Source organism: Convolutriloba macropyga, chromosome 11 (genome assembly GCF_964194025.1).
Source record: "Convolutriloba macropyga chromosome 11, txConMacr16.3, whole genome shotgun sequence".
Lineage (NCBI taxonomy): Eukaryota > Metazoa > Xenacoelomorpha > Acoela > Convolutidae > Convolutriloba > Convolutriloba macropyga.
Window position 1 is genome coordinate 53,411,735 of NC_134478.1, and position 23,042 is coordinate 53,434,776.

The window sequence follows — 23,042 nt, forward strand, 5'->3', positions numbered from 1 at the left end:
ATTTTGGTATAGCTTGCGTTGAAAAAAAGTTCGTATTTCAATCGGAAATATCGATTTTTTGGCTTATTCTATTTTCAAAAATATAAAAATTTCGTCGGGTCAAGGAGTTGTCCAAATTAAACCAAATGTGGTATGGAGTATCCCATATGTATCTAGAGTCTAAAATGGAAAGAATTTTTGGTATAGCTTGCCTAGAAAAAAAATTAGTTTTTCATACGGAAATGTGCAATTATTTCGAATAAATAATTTTAAAAATAGGTCTTTTTCATCGGGTCAAGGAGTTGTCCAAAGTGAACCAAAACCGGTATGGAGTATCCCACGGGTACCTAGAGTGTAAAACAGAAAGAATTTTTGGTATAGCTTGCCTAGAAAAAAATTAGTTTTTGATACGGAAATGTGCAATTATTTCGATTAAATAATTTTAAAAATAGGTCTTTTTCATCGGGTCAAGGAGTTGTCCAAAGTGAACCAAAACTGGTATGAAGTATCCCATGGGTACCTAGAGTGTAAAACAGAAAGAATTTTTGGTATAGCTTGCCTAGAAAAAAATTAGTTTTTGATACGGAAATGTGCAATTATTTCGATTAAATAATTTTAAAAATAGGTCTTTTTCATCGGGTCAAGGAGTTGTCCAAAGTGAACCAAAACCGGTATGAAGTATCCCATGGGTACCTAGAGTGTAATACAGAAAGAATTTTTGGTATAGCTTGCCTAGAAAAAAAGGTTCGTATTTCAATCGGAAATATCGACTTTTTCGCTTATTCTATTTTCAAAAATATAGAAATTTCGTCGGGTCAAGGAGTTGTCCAAATCAAACCAAATTTGGCATAGAGTATCCCATGGGTACCTAGAGTGTAAAACAGAAAAAAATTTTGGTATAGCTTGCGTTGAAAAAAAGTTCGTATTTCAATCGGAAATATCGATTTTTTGGCTTATTCTATTTTCAAAAATATAAAAATTTCGTCGGGTCAAGGAGTTGTCCAAATTAAACCAAATGTGGTATGGAGTATCCCATATGTATCTAGAGTCTAAAATAGAAAGAATTTTTGGTATAGCTTGCCTAGAAAAAAAATTAGTTTTTCATACGGAAATGTGCAATTATTTCGAATAAATAATTTTAAAAATAGGTCTTTTTCATCGGGTCAAGGAGTTGTCCAAAGTGAACCAAAACCGGTATGGAGTATCCCACGGGTACCTAGAGTGTAAAACAGAAAGAATTTTTGGTATAGCTTGCCTAGAAAAAAATTAGTTTTTGATACGGAAATGTGCAATTATTTCGATTAAATAATTTTAAAAATAGGTCTTTTTCATCGGGTCAAGGAGTTGTCCAAAGTGAACCAAAACCGGTATGAAGTATCCCATGGGTACCTAGAGTGTAATACAGAAAGAATTTTTGGTATAGCTTGCCTAGAAAAAAAGGTTCGTATTTCAATCGGAAATATCGACTTTTTCGCTTATTCTATTTTCAAAAATATAGAAATTTCGTCGGGTCAAGGAGTTGTCCAAATCAAACCAAATTTGGCATAGAGTATCCCATGGGTACCTAGAGTGTAAAACAGAAAAAAATTTTGGTATAGCTTGCGTTGAAAAAAAGTTCGTATTTCAATCGGAAATATCGATTTTTTGGCTTATTCTATTTTCAAAAATATAAAAATTTCGTCGGGTCAAGGAGTTGTCCAAATTAAACCAAATGTGGTATGGAGTATCCCATATGTATCTAGAGTCTAAAATAGAAAGAATTTTTGGTATAGCTTGCCTAGAAAAAAAATTAGTTTTTCATACGGAAATGTGCAATTATTTCGAATAAATAATTTTAAAAATAGGTCTTTTTCATCGGGTCAAGGAGTTGTCCAAAGTGAACCAAAACCGGTATGGAGTATCCCACGGGTACCTAGAGTGTAAAATAGAAAGAATTTTTGGTATAGCTTGCCTAGAAAAAAATTAGTTTTTGATACGGAAATGTGCAATTATTTCGATTAAATAATTTTAAAAATAGGTCTTTTTCATCGGGTCAAGGAGTTGTCCAAAGTGAACCAAAACCGGTATGAAGTATCCCATGGGTACCTAGAGTGTAATACAGAAAGAATTTTTGGTATAGCTTGCCTAGAAAAAAAGGTTCGTATTTCAATCGGAAATATCGACTTTTTCGCTTATTCTATTTTCAAAAATATAGAAATTTCGTCGGGTCAAGGAGTTGTCCAAATCAAACCAAATTTGGCATAGAGTATCCCATGGGTACCTAGAGTGTAAAACAGAAAAAAATTTTGGTATAGCTTGCGTTGAAAAAAAGTTCGTATTTCAATCGGAAATATCGATTTTTTGGCTTATTCTATTTTCAAAAATATAAAAATTTCGTCGGGTCAAGGAGTTGTCCAAATTAAACCAAATGTGGTATGGAGTATCCCATATGTATCTAGAGTCTAAAATAGAAAGAATTTTTGGTATAGCTTGCCTAGAAAAAAAATTAGTTTTTCATACGGAAATGTGCAATTATTTCGAATAAATAATTTTAAAAATAGGTCTTTTTCATCGGGTCAAGGAGTTGTCCAAAGTGAACCAAAACCGGTATGGAGTATCCCACGGGTACCTAGAGTGTAAAACAGAAAGAATTTTTGGTATAGCTTGCCTAGAAAAAAATTAGTTTTTGATACGGAAATGTGCAATTATTTCGATTAAATAATTTTAAAAATAGGTCTTTTTCATCGGGTCAAGGAGTTGTCCAAAGTGAACCAAAACCGGTATGAAGTATCCCATGGGTACCTAGAGTGTAAAACAGAAAGAATTTTTGGTATAGCTTGCGTTGAAAAAAAGTTCGTAATTCAATCGGAAATATCAACTTTTTGGCTTATTCTATTTTCAAAAATATAAAAATTTCGTCGGGTCAAGGAGTTGTCCAAATTAAACCAAATGTGGTATGGAGTATCCCATGTGTATCTAGAGTCTAAAACAGAAAGAATTTTTGGTATAGCTTGCCTAGAAAAAAAGTTCGTATTTCAATCGGAAATATCGATTTTTTGGCTTATTCTATTTTCAAAAATATAAAAATTTCGTCGGGTCAAGGAGTTGTCCAAATTAAACCAAATGTGGTATGGAGTATCCCATATGTATCTAGAGTCTAAAATAGAAAGAGATTTTGGTATAGCTTGCCTAGAAAAAAAATTAGTTTTTCATACGGAAATGTGCAATTATTTCGAATAAATAATTTTAAAAATAGGTCTTTTTCATCGGGTCAAGGAGTTGTCCAAAGTGAACCAAAACCGGTATGGAGTATCCCACGGGTACCTAGAGTGTAAAACAGAAAGAATTTTTGGTATAGCTTGCCTAGAAAAAAATTAGTTTTTGATACGGAAATGTGCAATTATTTCGATTAAATAATTTTAAAAATAGGTCTTTTTCATCGGGTCAAGGAGTTGTCCAAAGTGAACCAAAACCGGTATGAAGTATCCCATGGGTACCTAGAGTGTAATACAGAAAGAATTTTTGGTATAGCTTGCCTAGAAAAAAAGGTTCGTATTTCAATCGGAAATATCGACTTTTTCGCTTATTCTATTTTCAAAAATATAGAAATTTCGTCGGGTCAAGGAGTTGTCCAAATCAAACCAAATTTGGCATAGAGTATCCCATGGGTACCTAGAGTGTAAAACAGAAAAAAATTTTGGTATAGCTTGCGTTGAAAAAAAGTTCGTAATTCAATCGGAAATATCAACTTTTTGGCTTATTCTATTTTCAAAAATATAAAAATTTCGTCGGGTCAAGGAGTTGTCCAAATTAAACCAAATTTGGTATGGAGTATCCCATGTGTATCTAGAGTCTAAAATAGAAAGAATTTTTGGTATAGCTTGCCTAGAAAAAAAGTTCGTATTTCAATCGGAAATATCGATTTTTTCGTTTATTATTCGCTTATTTTGTTTTCAAAAATATAGAACTTTCGTCGGGTCAAGGAGTTGTCCAAATTAAACCAAATTTGGCATGGAGTATCCCATGTGTATCTAGAGTCTAAAATAGAAAGAATTTTTGGTATAGCTTGCCTAGAAAAAAAATTAGTTTTTCATACGGAAATGTGCAATTATTTCGAATAAATAATTTTAAAAATAGGTTTTTTTCATCGGGTCAAGGAAATGTCCAAAGTGAACCAAAACCGGTATGGAGTATCCCATGGGTACCTAGAGTCTAAAACAGAAAGAATTTTTGGTATAGCTTGCCTAGAAAAAAAGTTCGTATTTCAATCGGAAATATCGATTTTTTCGTTTATTATTCGCTTATTTTGTTTTCAAAAATATAGAACTTTCGTCGGGTCAAGGAGTTGTCCAAATTAAACCAAATTTGGCATGGAGTATCCCATGTGTATCTAGAGTCTAAAATAGAAAGAATTTTTGGTATAGCTTGCCTAGAAAAAAAATTAGTTTTTCATACGGAAATGTGCAATTATTTCGAATAAATAATTTTAAAAATAGGTTTTTTTCATCGGGTCAAGGAGTTGTCCAAAGTGAACCAAAACCGGTATGGAGTATCCCATGGGTACCTAGAGTGTAAAACAGAAAGAATTTTTGGTATAGCTTGCCTAGAAAAAAAGTTCGTATTTCAATCGGAAATATCGACTTTTTCGCTTATTCTATTTTCAAAAATATAGAAACTTTGTCGGGTCAAGGAGTTGTCCAAATCAAACCAAATTTGGTATGGAGTATCCCAATTGTATTTAGAGTCTAAAACAGAAAGAATTTTTGGTATAGCTTGCCTAGGAAAAAAATTAATTTTTCATACGGAAATATGCAATTATTTCGAATAAATAATTTTAAAAATAGGTCTTTTTCACCGGGTCAAGGAGTTGTCCAAAGTGAACCAAAACCGGTATGGAGTATCCCATGGGTACCTAAGGTGTAAAACAGAAAGAATTTTTGGTATAGCTTGCCTAGAATAAAAGTTCGTATTTCAATCGGAAATATCAACTTTTTCGCTTATTCTATTTTCAAATATATAGAAATTTCGTCGGGTCAAGGAGTTGTCCAAATTAAACCAAACCCGGTATGGAGTATCCCATGGTTGCCTAGAGTGTAAAACAGAAAGAATTTTTGGTATAGCTTGCCTAGAAAAAAAGTTCGTATTTCAATCGGAAATATCGACTTTTTCGCTTATTCTATTTTCAAAAATATAGAAATTTTGTCGGGTCAAGGAGTTGTCCAAATCAAACCAAATTTGGTATGGAGTATCCCAAGTGTATTTAGAGTCTAAAACAGAAAGAATTTTTGGTATAGCTTGCCTAAGAAAAAAATTAATTTTTCATACGGAAATATGCAATTATTTCGAATAAACAATTTTAAAAATAGGTCTTTTTCACCGGAACAAGGAGTTGTCCAAAGTGAACCAAAACCGGTATGGAGTATCCCATGGGTACCTAAGGTGTAAAACAGAAAGAATTTTTGGTATAGCTTGCCTAGAAAAAAAGTTCGTATTTCAATCGGAAATATCGACTTCTTCGCTCATTCTATTTTCAAAAATATAGAAATTTTGTCGGGTCAAGGAGCTGTCCAAATCAAACCAAATTTGGTATGGAGTATCCCAAGTGTATTTAGAGTCTAAAACAGAAAGAATTTTTGGTATAGCTTGCCTAGGAAAAAAATTAATTTTTCATACGGAAATATGCAATTATTTCGAATAAATAATTTTAAAAATAGGTCTTTTTCACCGGGTCAAGGAGTTGTCCAAAGTGAACCAAACCCGGAATGGAGTATCCCATGGGTACCTAGAGTGTAAAACAGAGAGAATTTTTGGTATAGCTTGCCTTGAAAAAAGTTCGTATTCCAATCGGAAATATCGACTTTTTCGCTTATTATTCGCTTATTTTATTTTCAAAAATATAGAACTTTCGTCGGGTCAAGGAGTTGTCCAAATTAAACCAAATGTGGAATGGAGTATCCCATGTGTATCTAAAGTCTAAAACATAAAGAATTTTTGGTATAGCCAGCCTAGAAAAAAAGTTCGTATTTCAATCGGAAATATCGATTTTTTCGCTTATTATTCGCTTATTTTATTTTCAAAAATATAGAACTTTCGTCGGGTCAGGGAGTTGTCCAAATTAAACCAAATTTGGTATGGAGTATGCCATGTGTATCTAGAGTCTAAAACAGAAAGAATTTTTGGTATAGCTTGCCTAGGAAAAAAATTAGTTTTTCATACGAAATGTGCAATTATTTCGAATAAATAATTTTAAAAATAGGACTTTTTCATCGGGTCAAGGAGCTGTCCAAAGTGAACCAAAACCGGTATGGAGTATCCCGTGGGTGCCTAGAGTCTAAAGCAGAAAGAATTCTTGGTATAGCTTGCCTAGAAAAAAGTTCGTATTTCAATCGGAAATATCGACTTTTTCGCTTATTCTATTTTCAAAAATATAGAAATTTCGTCGGGTCAAGGAGTTGTCCAAATTAAACCAAATTTGGTATGGAGTATCCCATGTGTATGTAAAGTCTAAAACAGAAAGAATTTTTGGTATAGCTTGCCTAGGAAAAAAATTAGTTTTTCATACGGAAATGTGCAATTATTTCGAATAAATAATTTTAAAAATAGGTCTTTTTCATCGGGTCAAGGAGTTGTCCAAAGTGAACCAAAACCGGTATGCAGTATCCCATGGGTGCCTAGAGTCTAAAACAGAAAAAATTCTTGGTATAGCTTGCCTAGAAAAAAAGTTCGTATTTCATCGGAAATATCGACTTTTTCGCTTATTCTATTTTTCAAAAATATAGAAATTTCGTCGGGTCAAGGAGTTGTCCGAATTGAACCAAATTTGGTATGGAGTATCCCATGTGTATCTAGAGTCTAAAACAGAAAGATGTTTCGGTATAGCTTGCATAGGAAAAAAAATTGGCATTTCATACGGAAGTTTGCTATTATTTCGAATAAATAATTTTAAAAATAGGTCTTTTTCATCGGGTCAAGGAGTTGTCCAAAGTGAACCCAACCCGGTATGGAGTATTGCATGTGTGCCTAGAGTCTAAAACAGAAAAAGTTTTTGGTATAGCTTGCCTTGAAAAAAAGTTTCAATCGGAAATATCGACTTTTTCGCTTATTCTATTTTCAAAAATATAGAAATTTCGTCGGGTCAAGGAGTGGTCCAAATTAAACCAAATTTGGTATGGAGTATCCCATGTGTATCTCAAGTCTAAAACAGAAAGATCTTTTGGGATAGCTTGCCTAGGAAAAAGTTGGCATTTCATACGGAAATTTGCTATTATTTCAAATAAATAATTTTAAAAATAGGTCTTTTTCATCGGGTCAAGGAGTTGTCCAAATTAAACCAAATTTGATATGGAGTATCCCATGTGTATCTAAAGTCTATAACAGAAAGATTTTTTGGGATAGCTTGCCTAGAAAAAAGTTGGCATTTCATACGGAAATTTGCTATTATTTCAAATAAATAAAAGTTCGTATTTCAATCGGAAATATCGACTTTTTCGCTTATTCTATTTTCAAAAATATAGAAATTTTGTCGGGTCAAGGAGTTGTCCAAATCAAACCAAATTTGGTATGGAGTATCCCAAGTGTATTTAGAGTCTAAAACAGAAAGAATTTTTGGTATAGCTTGCCTAAGAAAAAAATTAATTTTTCATACGGAAATATGCAATTATTTCGAATAAACAATTTTAAAAATAGGTCTTTTTCACCGGAACAAGGAGTTGTCCAAAGTGAACCAAAACCGGTATGGAGTATCCCATGGGTACCTAAGGTGTAAAACAGAAAGAATTTTTGGTATAGCTTGCCTAGAAAAAAAGTTCGTATTTCAATCGGAAATATCGACTTCTTCGCTCATTCTATTTTCAAAAATATAGAAATTTTGTCGGGTCAAGGAGCTGTCCAAATCAAACCAAATTTGGTATGGAGTATCCCAAGTGTATTTAGAGTCTAAAACAGAAAGAATTTTTGGTATAGCTTGCCTAGGAAAAAAATTAATTTTTCATACGGAAATATGCAATTATTTCGAATAAATAATTTTAAAAATAGGTCTTTTTCACCGGGTCAAGGAGTTGTCCAAAGTGAACCAAACCCGGAATGGAGTATCCCATGGGTACCTAGAGTGTAAAACAGAGAGAATTTTTGGTATAGCTTGCCTTGAAAAAAGTTCGTATTCCAATCGGAAATATCGACTTTTTCGCTTATTATTCGCTTATTTTATTTTCAAAAATATAGAACTTTCGTCGGGTCAAGGAGTTGTCCAAATTAAACCAAATGTGGAATGGAGTATCCCATGTGTATCTAAAGTCTAAAACATAAAGAATTTTTGGTATAGCCAGCCTAGAAAAAAAGTTCGTATTTCAATCGGAAATATCGATTTTTTCGCTTATTATTCGCTTATTTTATTTTCAAAAATATAGAACTTTCGTCGGGTCAGGGAGTTGTCCAAATTAAACCAAATTTGGTATGGAATATGCCATGTGTATCTAGAGTCTAAAACAGAAAGAATTTTTGGTATAGCTTGCCTAGGAAAAAAATTAGTTTTTCATACGAAATGTGCAATTATTTCGAATAAATAATTTTAAAAATAGGACTTTTTCATCGGGTCAAGGAGCTGTCCAAAGTGAACCAAAACCGGTATGGAGTATCCCGTGGGTGCCTAGAGTCTAAAGCAGAAAGAATTCTTGGTATAGCTTGCCTAGAAAAAAGTTCGTATTTCAATCGGAAATATCGACTTTTTCGCTTATTCTATTTTCAAAAATATAGAAATTTCGTCGGGTCAAGGAGTTGTCCAAATTAAACCAAATTTGGTATGGAGTATCCCATGTGTATGTAAAGTCTAAAACAGAAAGAATTTTTGGTATAGCTTGCCTAGGAAAAAAATTAGTTTTTCATACGGAAATGTGCAATTATTTCGAATAAATAATTTTAAAAATAGGTCTTTTTCATCGGGTCAAGGAGTTGTCCAAAGTGAACCAAAACCGGTATGCAGTATCCCATGGGTGCCTAGAGTCTAAAACAGAAAAAATTCTTGGTATAGCTTGCCTAGAAAAAAAGTTCGTATTTCATCGGAAATATCGACTTTTTCGCTTATTCTATTTTTCAAAAATATAGAAATTTCGTCGGGTCAAGGAGTTGTCCGAATTAAACCAAATTTGGTATGGAGTATCCCATGTGTATCTAGAGTCTAAAACAGAAAGATGTTTCGGTATAGCTTGCATAGGAAAAAAAATTGGCATTTCATACGGAAGTTTGCTATTATTTCGAATAAATAATTTTAAAAATAGGTCTTTTTCATCGGGTCAAGGAGTTGTCCAAAGTGAACCCAACCCGGTATGGAGTATTGCATGTGTGCCTAGAGTCTAAAACAGAAAAAGTTTTTGGTATAGCTTGCCTTGAAAAAAAGTTTCAATCGGAAATATCGACTTTTTCGCTTATTCTATTTTCAAAAATATAGAAATTTCGTCGGGTCAAGGAGTGGTCCAAATTAAACCAAATTTGGTATGGAGTATCCCATGTGTATCTCAAGTCTAAAACAGAAAGATCTTTTGGGATAGCTTGCCTAGGAAAAAGTTGGCATTTCATACGGAAATTTGCTATTATTTCAAATAAATAATTTTAAAAATAGGTCTTTTTCATCGGGTCAAGGAGTTGTCCAAATTAAACCAAATTTGATATGGAGTATCCCATGTGTATCTAAAGTCTATAACAGAAAGATTTTTTGGGATAGCTTGCCTAGAAAAAAGTTGGCATTTCATACGGAAATTTGCTATTATTTCAAATAAATAATTTTAAGAATAGGTCTTTTTCATCGGGTCAAGGAGATGTCCAAAGTGAACCCAACCCGGTATGGAGTATCGCATGGGTGCCTAGAGTCTAAAACAGAAAAATTTTTGGTATAGCTTGCCTTGAAAACAAGTTCGTATTTCAATCGGAAATATCGACTTTTTGGCTTATTCTATTTTCAAAATTATAAAAATTTCGTCGGGTCAAGGAGTTGTCCAAATTAAACCAAATGTGGTATGGAGTATCCCATGTGTATCTAGAGTCTACAACAGAAAGAATTTTTGGTATAACTGGCCTAGAAAAAAGTTCGTCTTTCAATCGGAAATATCGACTTTTTCGCTTATTCTGTTTTCAAAAAAATAGAAATTTCGTCGGGTCAAGGAGTTGTCCAAATTAAACCAATTTTGTTATGGAGTATCCCATGGGTACCTAGAGTCTAAAACAGAAAGAATTTTTGGTATAGCTTGCATAGAAAAAAATTTCGTATTTCAATCGGAAATAAAGATTTTTTTTGCTTATTATTCGCTTATTTTCTTTTCAAAAATATAGAATTTTCGTCGGGTCAAGGAGTTGTCCAAAGTGAACCAAAACCGGTATGGAGTATCCCATGGGTGCCTAGAGTCTAAAACAGAAAGAGTTCTTGGTATAGCTTGCCTAGAAAAAAAGTTCGTATTTCAATCGGAAATATCGACTTTTTCGCTTATTCTATTTTCAAAAATATAGAAATTTCGTCGGGTCAAGGAGTTGTTCAAATTAAACCAAATGTGGTATGGAGTATCCCATTTGTATCTAGAGTCTAAAACAGAAAGAATTTTTGGTATAGCTAGCCTAGAAAAAAAGTTCGTATTTCAATCGGAAATATCGATTTTTTCGCTTATTATTGGCTTATTTTATTTTCAAAAATATAGAACTTTCGTCGGGTCAAGGAGTTGTCCAAATTAAACCAAATTTGGTATGGAGTATCCCATGTGTATCTAGAGTCTAAAACAGAAAGAATTTTTGGTAAAGCTTGCCTAGGAAAAAAATTAGTTTTTCATACGGAAATGTGCAATTATTTCGAATAAATAATTTTAAAAATAGGTCTTTTTCATCGGGTCAAGGAGTTGTCCAAAGTGAACCAAAACCGGTATGGAGTATCCCATGGGTGCCTAGAGTCTAAAACAGAAAAATTTTTGGTATAGCTTGCCTAGAAAAAAAGTTCGTATTTCAATCGAAATATCGACTTTTTCGCATATTCTATTTTCAAAAATATAGAAATTTTGTCGGGTCAAGGAGTTGTCCAAATTAAACCAAATGTGGTATGGAGTATCCCATGTGTATCTAGAGTCTAAAACAGAAAGAATTTTTGGTATAGCTAGCCTAGAAAAAAAGTTCGTATTTCAATCGGAAATATCGATTTTTTCGCTTATTATTGGCTTATTTTATTTTCAAAAATATAGAACTTTCGTCGGGTCAAGGAGTTGTCCAAATTAAACCAAATTTGGTATGGAGTATCCCATGTGTATCTAGAGTCTAAAACAGAAAGAATTTTTGGTAAAGCTTGCCTAGGAAAAAAATTAGTTTTTCATACGGAAATGTGCAATTATTTCGAATAAATAATTTTAAAAATAGGTCTTTTTCATCGGGTCAAGGAGTTGTCCAAAGTGAACCAAAACCGGTATGGAGTATCCCATGGGTGCCTAGAGTCTAAAACAGAAAAATTTTTGGTATAGCTTGCCTTGAAAAAAAGTTCGTATTTCAATCGGAAATATCGACTTTTTGGCTTATTCTATTTTCAAAATTATAAAAATTTCGTCGGGTCAACGAGTTGTCCAAATTAAACCAAATGTGGTATGGAGTATCCCATGTGTATTTAGAGTCTAAAACAGAAAGACTTTTTGGGATAGCTTGCCTAGAAAAAAGTTGGCATTTCATACGGAAATTTGCTATTATTTCAAATAAATAATTTTAAAAATAGGTCTTTTTCATCGGGTCAAGGAGTTGTCCAAAGTGAACCCAACCCGGTATGGAGTATCGCATGGGTGCCTAGAGTCTAAAACAGAAAAATTTTTGGTATAGCTTGCCTTGAAAAAAAGTTCGTATTTCAATCGGAAATATCGACTTTTTGGCTTATTCTATTTTCAAAAAAATAGAAATTTCGTCGGGTCAAGGAGTTGTCCAAATTAAACGAAATTTGTTATGGAGTATCCCATGTGTATCTAGAGTCTAAAACAGAAAGAAGTTTTGGTATAGCTTGCATAGAAAAAAAAGTTCGTATTTCAATCGGAAATAACGATTTTTTCGCTTATTATTCGCTTATTTTATTTTCAAAAATATAGAATTTTCGTCGGGTCAAGGAGTTGTCCAAAGTGAACCAAAACCGGTATGGAGTATCCCATGGGTGCCTAGAGTCTAAAACAGAAAGAGTTCTTGGTATAGCTTGCCTAGAAAAAAAGATCGTATTTCAATCGGAAATATCGACTTTTTCGCTTATTCTATTTTCAAAAATATAGAAATTTCGTCGGGTCAAGGAGTTGTCCAAATTAAACCAAATGTGGTATGGAGTATCCCATGTGTATCTAGAGTCTAAAGCAGAAAGAATTTTTGATATAGCTGGCCTAGAATAAAGTTCGTCTTTCAATCGGAAATATCGACCTTTTCGCTTATTCTGTTTTCAAAAAAATAGAAATTTCGTCGGGTGAAGGAGTTGTCCAAATTAAACGAAATTTGTTATGGAGTATCCCATGGGTACCTAGAGTCTAAAACAGAAAGAATTTTTGGTATAGCTTGCATAGAAAAAAGGTTCGTATTTCAATCGGAAATAACGATTTTTTCGCTTATTATTCGCTTATTTTATTTTCAAAAATATAGAATTTTCGTCGGGTCAAGGAGTTGTCCAAAGTGAACCAAAACCGGTATGGAGTATCCCATGGGTGCCTAGAGTCTAAAACAGAAAGAGTTCTTGGTATAGCTTGCCTAGAAAAAAAGTTCGTATTTCAATCGGAAATATCGACTTTTTCGCTTATTCTATTTTCAAAAATATAGAAATTTCGTCGGGTCAAGGAGTTGTCCAAATTAAACCAAATGTGGTATGGAGTATCCCATGTGTATCTAGAGTCTAAAACAGAAAGAACTTTTGGTATAGCTGGCCTAGAAAAAAGTTCGTCTTTCAATCGGAAATATCGGCCTTTTCGCTTATTCTGTTTTCAAAAAAATAGAAATTTCGTCGGGTCAAGGAGTTGTCCAAATTAAACGAAATTTGTTATGGAGTATCCCATGGGTATCTAGAGTCTAAAACAGAAAGAATTCTTGGTATAGCTTGCATAGAAAAAAAGTTCGTATTTCAATCGGAAATAACGATTTTTTCGCTTATTATTCGCTTATTTTATTTTCAAAAATATAGAATTTTCGTCGGGTCAAGGAGTTGTCCAAAGTGAACCAAAACCGGCATGGAGTATCCCATGGGTGCCTAGAGTCTAAAAAAGAAAGAGTTCTTGGTATAGCTTGCCTAGAAAAAAAGTTCGTATTTCAATCGGAATTATCGACTTTTTCGCTTATTCTATTTTCAAAAATATAGAAATTTCGTCGGGTCAAGGAGTTGTCCAAATTAAACCAAATGTGGTATGGAGTATCCCATGTGTATCTAGAGTCTAAAACAGAAAGAATTTTTGGTATAGCTAGCCTAGAAAAAAAATTAGTTTTTCATACGGAAATGTGCAATTATTTCGAATAAATAATTTTAAAAATAGGTCTTTTTCATCGGGTCAAGGAGTTGTCCAAAGTGAACCAAAACCGGTATAGAGTATCCCATGGGTACCTAAGGTGTAAAACAGAAAGAATTTTTGGTATAGCTTGACTAGAATAAAAGTTCGTATTTCAATCGGAAATATCAACTTTTTGGCTTATTCTATTTTCAAAATTATAAAAATTTCATCGGGTCAAGGAGTTGTCCAAATTAAACCAAATTTGGTATGGAGTATCCCATGTGTATTTAGAGTCTAAAACAAAAAAATTTTTTGGGATAGCTTGCCTAGAAAAAAAGTTCGTATTTCAATCGGAAATATCGATTTTTTCGCTTATTATTGGCTTATTTTATTTTCAAAAATATAGAACTTTCGTCGGGTCCAGGAGTTGTCCATATTAAACCAAATTTGGTATGGAGTGTCCCATGTGTATCTAGAGTCTAAAACAGAAAGAATTTTTGGTATAGCTTGCCTAGGAAAAAAATTAGTTTTTCATACGGAAATGTGCAATTATTTCGAATAAATAATTTTAAAAAAAGGTCTTTTTCATCGGGTCAAGGAGTTGTCCAAAGTGAACCAAAACCGGTATGGAGTATCCCATTGGTGCCTAGAGTCTAAAACAGAAAAATTTTTGGTATAGCTTGCCTTGAAAAAAAGTTCGTATTTCAATCGGAAATATCGACTTTTTGGCTTATTCTATTTTCAAAATTATAAAAATTTCGTCGGGTCAAGGAGTTGTCCAAATTAAACCAAATGTGGTATGGAGTATCCCATGTGTATCTAGATTCTAAAACAGAAAGAATTTTTGGTATAGCTGGCCTAGAAAAAAGTTCGTTTTTCAATCGGAAATATCGACCTTTTCGCTTATTCTGTTTTCAAAAAAATGGAAATTTCGTCGGGTCAAGGAGTTGTCCAAATTAAACCAAATTTGTTATGGAGTATCCCATGGGCACCTAGAGTCTAAAACAGAAAGAATTTTTGGTATAGCTTGCATAGAAAAAAAGTTCGTATTTCAATCCGAAATAACGATTTTTTCGCTTATTAATCGCTTATTTTATTTTCAAAAATATAGAATTTTCGTCGGGTCAAGGAGTTGTCCAAATTAAACCAAATGTGGTATGGAGTATCCCATGTGTATCTAGAGTCTAAAACAGAAAGAATTTTTGGTATAGCTAGCCTAGAAAAAAAGTTCGTATTTCAAACGGAAATATCGATTTTTTCGCTTATTATTGGCTTATTTTATTTTCAAAAATATAGAACTTTCGTCGGGTCAAGGAGTTGTCCAAATTAAACCAAATTTGGTATGGAGTATCCCATGTGTTTCTAGAGTCTAAAACAGAAAGAATTTTTGGTTTAGCTTGCCTAGGAAAAAAATTAGTTTTTCATACGGAAATGTGCAATTATTTCGAATAAATAATTTTAAAAATAGGTCTTTTTCATCGGGTCAAGGAGTTGTCCAAAGTGAACCAAAACCGGTATGGAGTATCCCATGGGTGCCTAGAGTCTAAAACAGAAAAATTTTTGGTATAGCTTGCCTTGAAAAAAAGTTCGTATTTCAATCGGAAATATCGACTTTTTGGCTTATTCTATTTTCAAAATTATAAAAATTTCGTCGGGTCAAGGAGTTGTCCAAATTAAACCAAATGTGGTATGGAGTATCCCATGTGTATCTAGAGTCTAAAACAGAAAGAATTTTTGGTATAGCTGGCCTAGAAAAAAGTTCGTTTTTCAATCGGAAATATCGACCTTTTCGCTTATTCTGTTTTCAAAAAAATAGAAATTTCGTCGGGTCAAGGAGTTGTCCAAATTAAACCAAATTTGTTATGGAGTATTCCATGGGTACCTAGAGTCTAAAACAGAAAGAATTTTTGGTATAGCTTGCATAGAAAAAAAGTTCGTATTTCAACCGGAAATAACGATTTTTTCGCTTATTAATCGCTTATTTTATTTTCAAAAATATAGAATTTTCGTCGGGTCAAGGAGTTGTCCAAATTAAACCAAATGTGGTATGGAGTATCCCATGTGTATCTAGAGTCTAAAACAGAAAGAATTTTTGGTATAGCTTGCCTAGGAAAAAAATTAGTTTTTCATACGGAAATGTGCAATTATTTCGAATAAATAATTTTAAAAATAGGTCTTTCTCATCGTGTCAAGGAGTTGTCCAAATTGAACCAAAAGAGGTATGGAGTATCCCATGGGTGCCTAGAGTCTAAAGCAGAAAGAATTCTTGGTATAGCTTGCCTAGAAAAAAGTTCGTATTTCAATCAGAAAATATCGACTTTTTCGCTTATTCTATTTTCAAAAATATAGAAATTTCGTCGGGTCAAGGAGTTGTCCAAATTAAACCAAATTTGGTATGGAGTATCCCATGTGTATCTAAAGTCTAAAACAGAAAGAATTTTTGGTATAGCTTGCCTAGGAAAAAAATTAGTTTTTCATACGGAAATGTGCAATTATTTCGAATAATTAGTTTTAAAAATAGGTCTTTTTCATCGGGTGAAGGAGTTGTCCAAAGTGAACCAAAACCGGTATGCAGTATCCCACGGGTGCCTAGAGTCTAAAACAGAAAAAATTTTTGGTATAGCTTGCCTGGAAAAAAAGTTCGTATTTCATCGGAAATATCGACTTTTTCGCTATTCTATTTTTCAAAATTATAGAAATTTCGTCGGGTCAAGGAGTTGTCCGAATTAAACCAAATTTGGTATGGAGTATCCCATGTGTATCTAGAGTCTAAAACAGAAAGATGTTTCGGTATAGCTTGCCTAGGAAAAAAATTGGCATTTCATACGGAAATTTGCTATTATTTCGAATAAATAATTTTAAAAATAGGTCTTTTTCATCGGGTCAAGGAGTTGTCCAAAGTGAACCCAACCCGGTGTGGAGTATCGCATGGGTGCCTAGAGTCTAAAACAGAAACAGTTTTTGGAATAGCTTGCCTTGAAAAAAAGTTCGTATTTCAATCGGAAATATCGACTTTTTCGCTTATTCTATTTTCAAAAATATAGAAATTTCGTCGGGTCAAGGAGTTGTCCAAATTAAACCAAATTTGGTATGGAGTATCCCATGTGTATCTAAAGTCTAAAACAGAAAGATCTTTTGGGATAGCTTGCCTAGGAAAAAGTTGGCATTTCATACGGAAATTTGCTATTATTTCAAATAAATAATTTTAAAAATAGGTCTTTTTCATCGGGTCAAGGAGTTGTCCAAATTAAACCAAATTTGGTATGGAGTATCCCATGTGTATCTAAAATCTAAAACAGAAAGATTTTTTGGGATAGCTTCCCTAGGAAAAAGTTGGCATTTCATACGGAAATTTGCTATTATTTCAAATAAATAATTTTAAAAATAGGTCTTTTTCATCGGGTCAAGGAGTTGTCCAAAGTGAACCCAACCCGGTATGGAGTATCGCATGGGTGCCTAGAGTCTAAAACAGAAAAATTTTTGGTATAGCTTGCCTTGAAAAAAAGTTCGTTTTTCAATCGGAAATATCGACTTTTTGGCTCATTCTATTTTCAAAATTATAAAAATTTCGTCGGGTCAAGGAGTTGTCCAAATTAAACCAAATGTGGTATGGAGTATCCCATGTGTATCTAGAGTCTAAAACAGAAAGAATTTTTGATATAGCTGGCCTAGAAAAAAGTTCGTCTTTCAATCGGAAATATCGACTTTCTCGCTTATTCTGTTTTCAAAAATATAGAAATTTCGTCGGATCAAGGAGTTGTCCAAATTAAACCAATTTTGGTATGGATTATCCCATGTGTATCTAGAGTCTAAAACAGAAAGAACTTTTGGTATAGCTTGCCTAGAAAAAAAGTTGTTTTTCAATCGGAAATATCGATTTTTTGGCTCATTCTATTTTCAAAATTATAAAAATTTCGTCGGGTCAAGGAGTTGTCCAAATTAAACCAAATGTGGTATGGAGTATCCCATGTGTATCTAGAGTCTAAAACAGAAAGAATTTTTGATATAGCTGGCCTAGAAAAAAGTTCGTCTTTCAATCGGAAATATCGACTTTCTCGCTTATTCTGTTTTCAAAAATATAGAAATTTCGTCGGATCAAGGAGTTGTCCAAATTAAACCAAATTTGGTATGGAGTATTCCATGTGTATCTAGAGTCTAAAACAGAAAGATGTTTCGGTATAGCTTGCCTAGGAAAAAAATTGGCATTTCATACGGAAATTTGCTATTATTTCGAATAAATAATTTTAAAAATAGGTCTTTTTCATCGGGTCAAGGAATTGTCCAAAGTGAACCCAACCCGGTATGGAGTATCGCATGGGTGCCTAGAGTCTAAAACAGAAACAGTTTTTGGAATAGCTTGCCTTGAAAAAAAGTTCGTATTTCAATCGGAAATATCGACTTTTTCGCTTATTCTATTTTCAAAAATATAGAAATTTCGTCGGGTCAAGGAGTTGTCCAAATTAAACCAAATTTGGTATGGAGTATCCCATGTGTATCTAAAGTCTAAAACAGAAAGATCTTTTGGGATAGCTTGCCTAGGAAAAAGTTGGCATTTCATACGGAAATTTGCTATTATTTCAAATAAATAATTTTAAAAATAGGTCTTTTTCATCGGGTCAAGGAGTTGTCCAAATTAAACCAAATTTGGTATGGAGTATCCCATGTGTACCTAAAATCTAAAACAGAAAAATTTTTTGGGATAGCTTGCCTAGGAAAAAGTTGGCATTTCATACGGAAATTTGCTATTATTTCAAATAAATAATTTTAAAAATAGGTCTTTTTCATCGGGTCAAGGAGTTGTCCAAAGTGAACCCAACCCGGTATGGAGTATCGCATGGGTGCCTAGAGTCTAAAACAGAAAAATTTTTGGTATAGCTTGCCTTGAAAAAAAGTTCGTATTTCAATCGGAAATATCGACTTTTTGGCTCATTCTATTTTCAAAATTATAAAAATTTTGTCGGGTCAAGGAGTTGTCCAAATTAAACCAAATGTGGTATGGAGTATTCCATGTGTATCTAGAGTCTAAAACAGAAAGAATTTTTGGTATAGCTGGCCTAGAAAAAAGTTCGTCTTTCAATCGGAAATATCGACTTTCTCGCTTATTCTGTTTTCAAAAAAATAGAAATTTCGTCGATTCAAGGAGTTGTCCAAATTAAACCAAATTTGTTATGGAGTATCCCATGGGTACCTAGAGTCTAAAACAGAAAGAGTTTTTGGTATAGCTTGCATAGAAAAAAAGTTCGTATTTCAATCGGAAATAACGATTTTTTCGCTTATTATTCGCTTATTTTATTTTCAAAAATTTAGAACTGTCGTCGGGTGAAGGAGTTGTCCAAAGTGAACCAAAACCGGTATGGAGTATCCCATGGGTGCCTACAGTCTAAAACAGAAAGAGTTCTTGGTATAGCTTGCCTAGAAAAAAAGTTCGTATTTCAATCGGAAATATCGACTTTTTCGCTTATTCTATTTTCAAAAATATAGAAATTTCGTCGGGTCAAGGAGTTGTCCAAATTAAACCAAATCTGGTATGGAGTATCCCATGTGTATCTAGAGTCTAAAACAGAAAGAACTTTTGGTATAGCTTGCCTAGAAAAAAAGTTGTTTTTCAATCGGAAATATCGATTTTTTCGCTTATTATTCGCTTATTATATTTTCAAAAATATAGAACTTTCGTCGGGTCAAGGAGTCGGGTCCAAAGTGAACCAAAACCGGTATGAAGTATCCCATGGGTACCTAGAGTGTAAAACAGAAAAATTTTTTGGTATAGCTTGCCTTGAAAAAAAGTTCATATTTCAATCGGAAATATCGACTTTTTGACTTATTCTATTTTCAAAAATATAAAAATTTCGTCGAGTCAAGGAGTTGTCCAAATTAAACCAAATGTGGTATGGAGTATCCCATGTGTATCTAGAGTCTAAAACAGAAAGAATTTTTGGTATAGCTTGCATAGAAAAAAACTTCGTATTTCAATCGGAAATATCGATTTTTTCGCTTATTATTCGCTTATTATATTTTCAAAAATATAGAACTTTCGTCGGGTCAAGGAGTTGTCCAAAGTGAACCAAAACCGGTATGAAGTATCCCATGGGTGCCTAGAGTCTAAAACAGAAAGAATTTTCGGTATAGCTTGCCTAGGAAAAAAGTTGGCATTTCATACGGAAATTTGATATTATTTCGAATAAATAATTTTAAAAATAGGTCTTTTTCATCGGGTCAAGGAGTTGTCCAAAGTGAACCCAACCCGGTATGGAGTATCGCATGTGTGTCTAGAGTCTAAAACAGAAAAATTTTTTGGTATAGCTTGCCTTGAAAAAAAGTTCATATTTCAATCGGAAATTTCGACTTTTTGACTTATTCTATTTTCAAAAATATAAAAATTTCGTCGAGTCAAGGAGTTGTCCAAATTAAACCAAATGTGGTATGGAGTATCCCATGTGTATCTAGAGTCTAAAACAGAAAGAATTTTTGGTATAGCTTGCATAGAAAAAAACTTCGTATTTCAATCGGAAATATCGATTTTTTCGCTTATTATTCGCTTATTATATTTTCAAAAATATAGAACTTTCGTCGGGTCAAGGAGTTGTCCAAAGTGAACCAAAACCGGTATGAAGTATCCCATGGGTGCCTAGAGTCTAAAACAGAAAGAATTTTCGGTATAGCTTGCCTAGGAAAAAAGTTGGCATTTCATACGGAAATTTGATATTATTTCGAATAAATAATTTTAAAAATAGGTCTTTTTCATCGGGTCAAGGAGTTGTCCAAAGTGAACCCAACCCGGTATGGAGTATCGCATGTGTGTCTAGAGTCTAAAACAGAAAAATTTTTTGGTATAGCTTGCCTTGAAAAAAAGTTCATATTTCAATCGGAAATTTCGACTTTTTGACTTATTCTATTTTCAAAAATATAAAAATTTCGTCGAGTCAAGGAGTTGTCCAAATTAAACCAAATGTGGTATGGAGTATCCCATGTGTATCTAGAGTCTAAAACAGAAAGAATTCTTGGTATAGCTTGCCTAGAAAAAATTCGTATTTCAATCGGAAATATCGACTTTTTCGCTTATTCTATTTTCAAAAAAATAGAAATTTCGTCGGGTCAAGGAGTTGTCCAAATTAAACCAAAATTGGTATGGAGTATCCCATGTGTATCTAGAGTCTAAAACAGAAAGAATTTTCGGTATAGCTTGCCTAGGAAAAAACTTGGCATTTCATACGGAAATTTGATATTATTTCGAATAAATAATTTTAAAAATAGGTCTTTTTCATCGGGTCAAGGAGTTGTCCAAAGTGAACCCAACCCGGTATGGAGTATCGCATGTGTGTCTAGAGTCTAAAACAGAAAAAGTTTTTGGTATAGCTTACCTTGAAAAAAAGTTCGTATTTCAATCGGAAATATCGACTTTTTGGCTTATTCTATTTTCAAAAATATAAAAATTTCGTCGGGTCAAGGAGTTGTCTAAATTAAACCAAATGTGGTATGGAGTATCCCATGTGTATCTAGAGTCTAAAACAGAAAGAATTTTTGATATAGCTTGCCTAGAAAAAAAGTTCGTAATTCAATCGGAAATATCGACTTTTTAGCTAATTCTATTTTCAAAAATATAGAAATTTCGTCGGGTCAAGGAGTTGTCCAAATTAAAGCAAATTTGGAATGGAGTATCCCATGTGTATCTAGAGTCTAAAACAGAAAGATTTTTTGGTATAGCTTGCCTAGGAAAAAAGTTGGCATTTCATACGAAAATTTGCTATTATTTCGAATAAATAATTTTAAAAATAGGTCTTTTTCATCGGTCAAGGAGCTGTCCAAAGTGAACCAAAACCGGTGTGGAGTATCCCATGGGTGCCTAGAGTCTAACACGGAAAGAATTCTTGGTATAGCTTGCCTAGAAAAAAAGTTCGTAATTCAATCGGAAATATCGACTTTTTAGCTAATTCTATTTTCAAAAATATAGAAATTTCGTCGGGTCAAGGAGTTGTCCAAATTAAAGCAAATTTGGAATGGAGTATCCCATGTGTATCTAAAGTCTAAAACAGAAAGATTTTTTGGTATAGCTTGCCTAGGAAAAAAGTTGGCATTTCATACGGAAATTTGCTATTATTTCGAATAAATAATTTTAAAAATAGGTCTTTTTCATCGGTCAAGGAGCTGTCCAAAGTGAACCAAAACCGGTGTGGAGTATCCCATGGGTGCCTAGAGTCTAAAACGGAAAGAATTCTTGGTATAGCTTGCCTAGAAAAAAAGTTCGTAATTCAATCGGAAATATCGACTTTTTAGCTTATTCTATTTTCAAAAATATAGAAATTTCGTCGGGTCAAATAGTTGTCCAAATGAAACCAAAATTGGAATGGAGTATCCCATGTGTATCTAGAGTCTAAAACAGAAAGATTTTTCGGTATAGCTTGCCTAGGAAAAAAGTTGGCATTTCATACGGAAATTTGATATTATTTCGAATAAATAATTTTAAAAATAGGTCTTTTTCATCGGGTCAAGGAGTTGTCCAAAGTGAACCCAACCCGGTATGGAGTATCGCATGTGTGTCTAGAGTCTAAAACAGAAAAATTTTTTGGTATAGCTTGCCTTGAAAAAAAGTTCATATTTCAATCGGAAATTTCGACTTTTTGACTTATTCTATTTTCAAAAATATAAAAATTTCGTCGAGTCAAGGAGTTGTCCAAATTAAACCAAATGTGGTATGGAGTATCCCATGTGTATCTAGAGTCTAAAACAGAAAGAATTCTTGGTATAGCTTGCCTAGAAAAAATTCGTATTTCAATCGGAAATATCGACTTTTTCGCTTATTCTATTTTCAAAAAAATAGAAATTTCGTCGGGTCAAGGAGTTGTCCAAATTAAACCAAAATTGGTATGGAGTATCCCATGTGTATCTAGAGTCTAAAACAGAAAGAATTTTCGGTATAGCTTGCCTAGGAAAAAACTTGGCATTTCATACGGAAATTTGATATTATTTCGAATAAATAATTTTAAAAATAGGTCTTTTTCATCGGGTCAAGGAGTTGTCCAAAGTGAACCCAACCCGGTATGGAGTATCGCATGTGTGTCTAGAGTCTAAAACAGAAAAAGTTTTTGGTATAGCTTACCTTGAAAAAAAGTTCGTATTTCAATCGGAAATATCGACTTTTTGGCTTATTCTATTTTCAAAAATATAAAAATTTCGTCGGGTCAAGGAGTTGTCTAAATTAAACCAAATGTGGTATGGAGTATCCCATGTGTATCTAGAGTCTAAAACAGAAAGAATTTTTGATATAGCTTGCCTAGAAAAAAAGTTCGTAATTCAATCGGAAATATCGACTTTTTAGCTAATTCTATTTTCAAAAATATAGAAATTTCGTCGGGTCAAGGAGTTGTCCAAATTAAAGCAAATTTGGAATGGAGTATCCCATGTGTATCTAGAGTCTAAAACAGAAAGATTTTTTGGTATAGCTTGCCTAGGAAAAAAGTTGGCATTTCATACGAAAATTTGCTATTATTTCGAATAAATAATTTTAAAAATAGGTCTTTTTCATCGGTCAAGGAGCTGTCCAAAGTGAACCAAAACCGGTGTGGAGTATCCCATGGGTGCCTAGAGTCTAACACGGAAAGAATTCTTGGTATAGCTTGCCTAGAAAAAAAGTTC

At 33.2% G+C, this 23,042-nt stretch overlaps 1 protein-coding gene across 1 annotated transcript in view; it reads right to left on the bottom strand.

Annotated features, from left to right (window-relative positions):
* The window catches only part of LOC142349603 (uncharacterized), a 210,474-nt gene that overhangs the window by 65,776 nt on the left and 121,656 nt on the right, over nucleotides 1–23,042 (bottom strand). The gene's annotated exons all lie outside the window — the stretch shown is intronic.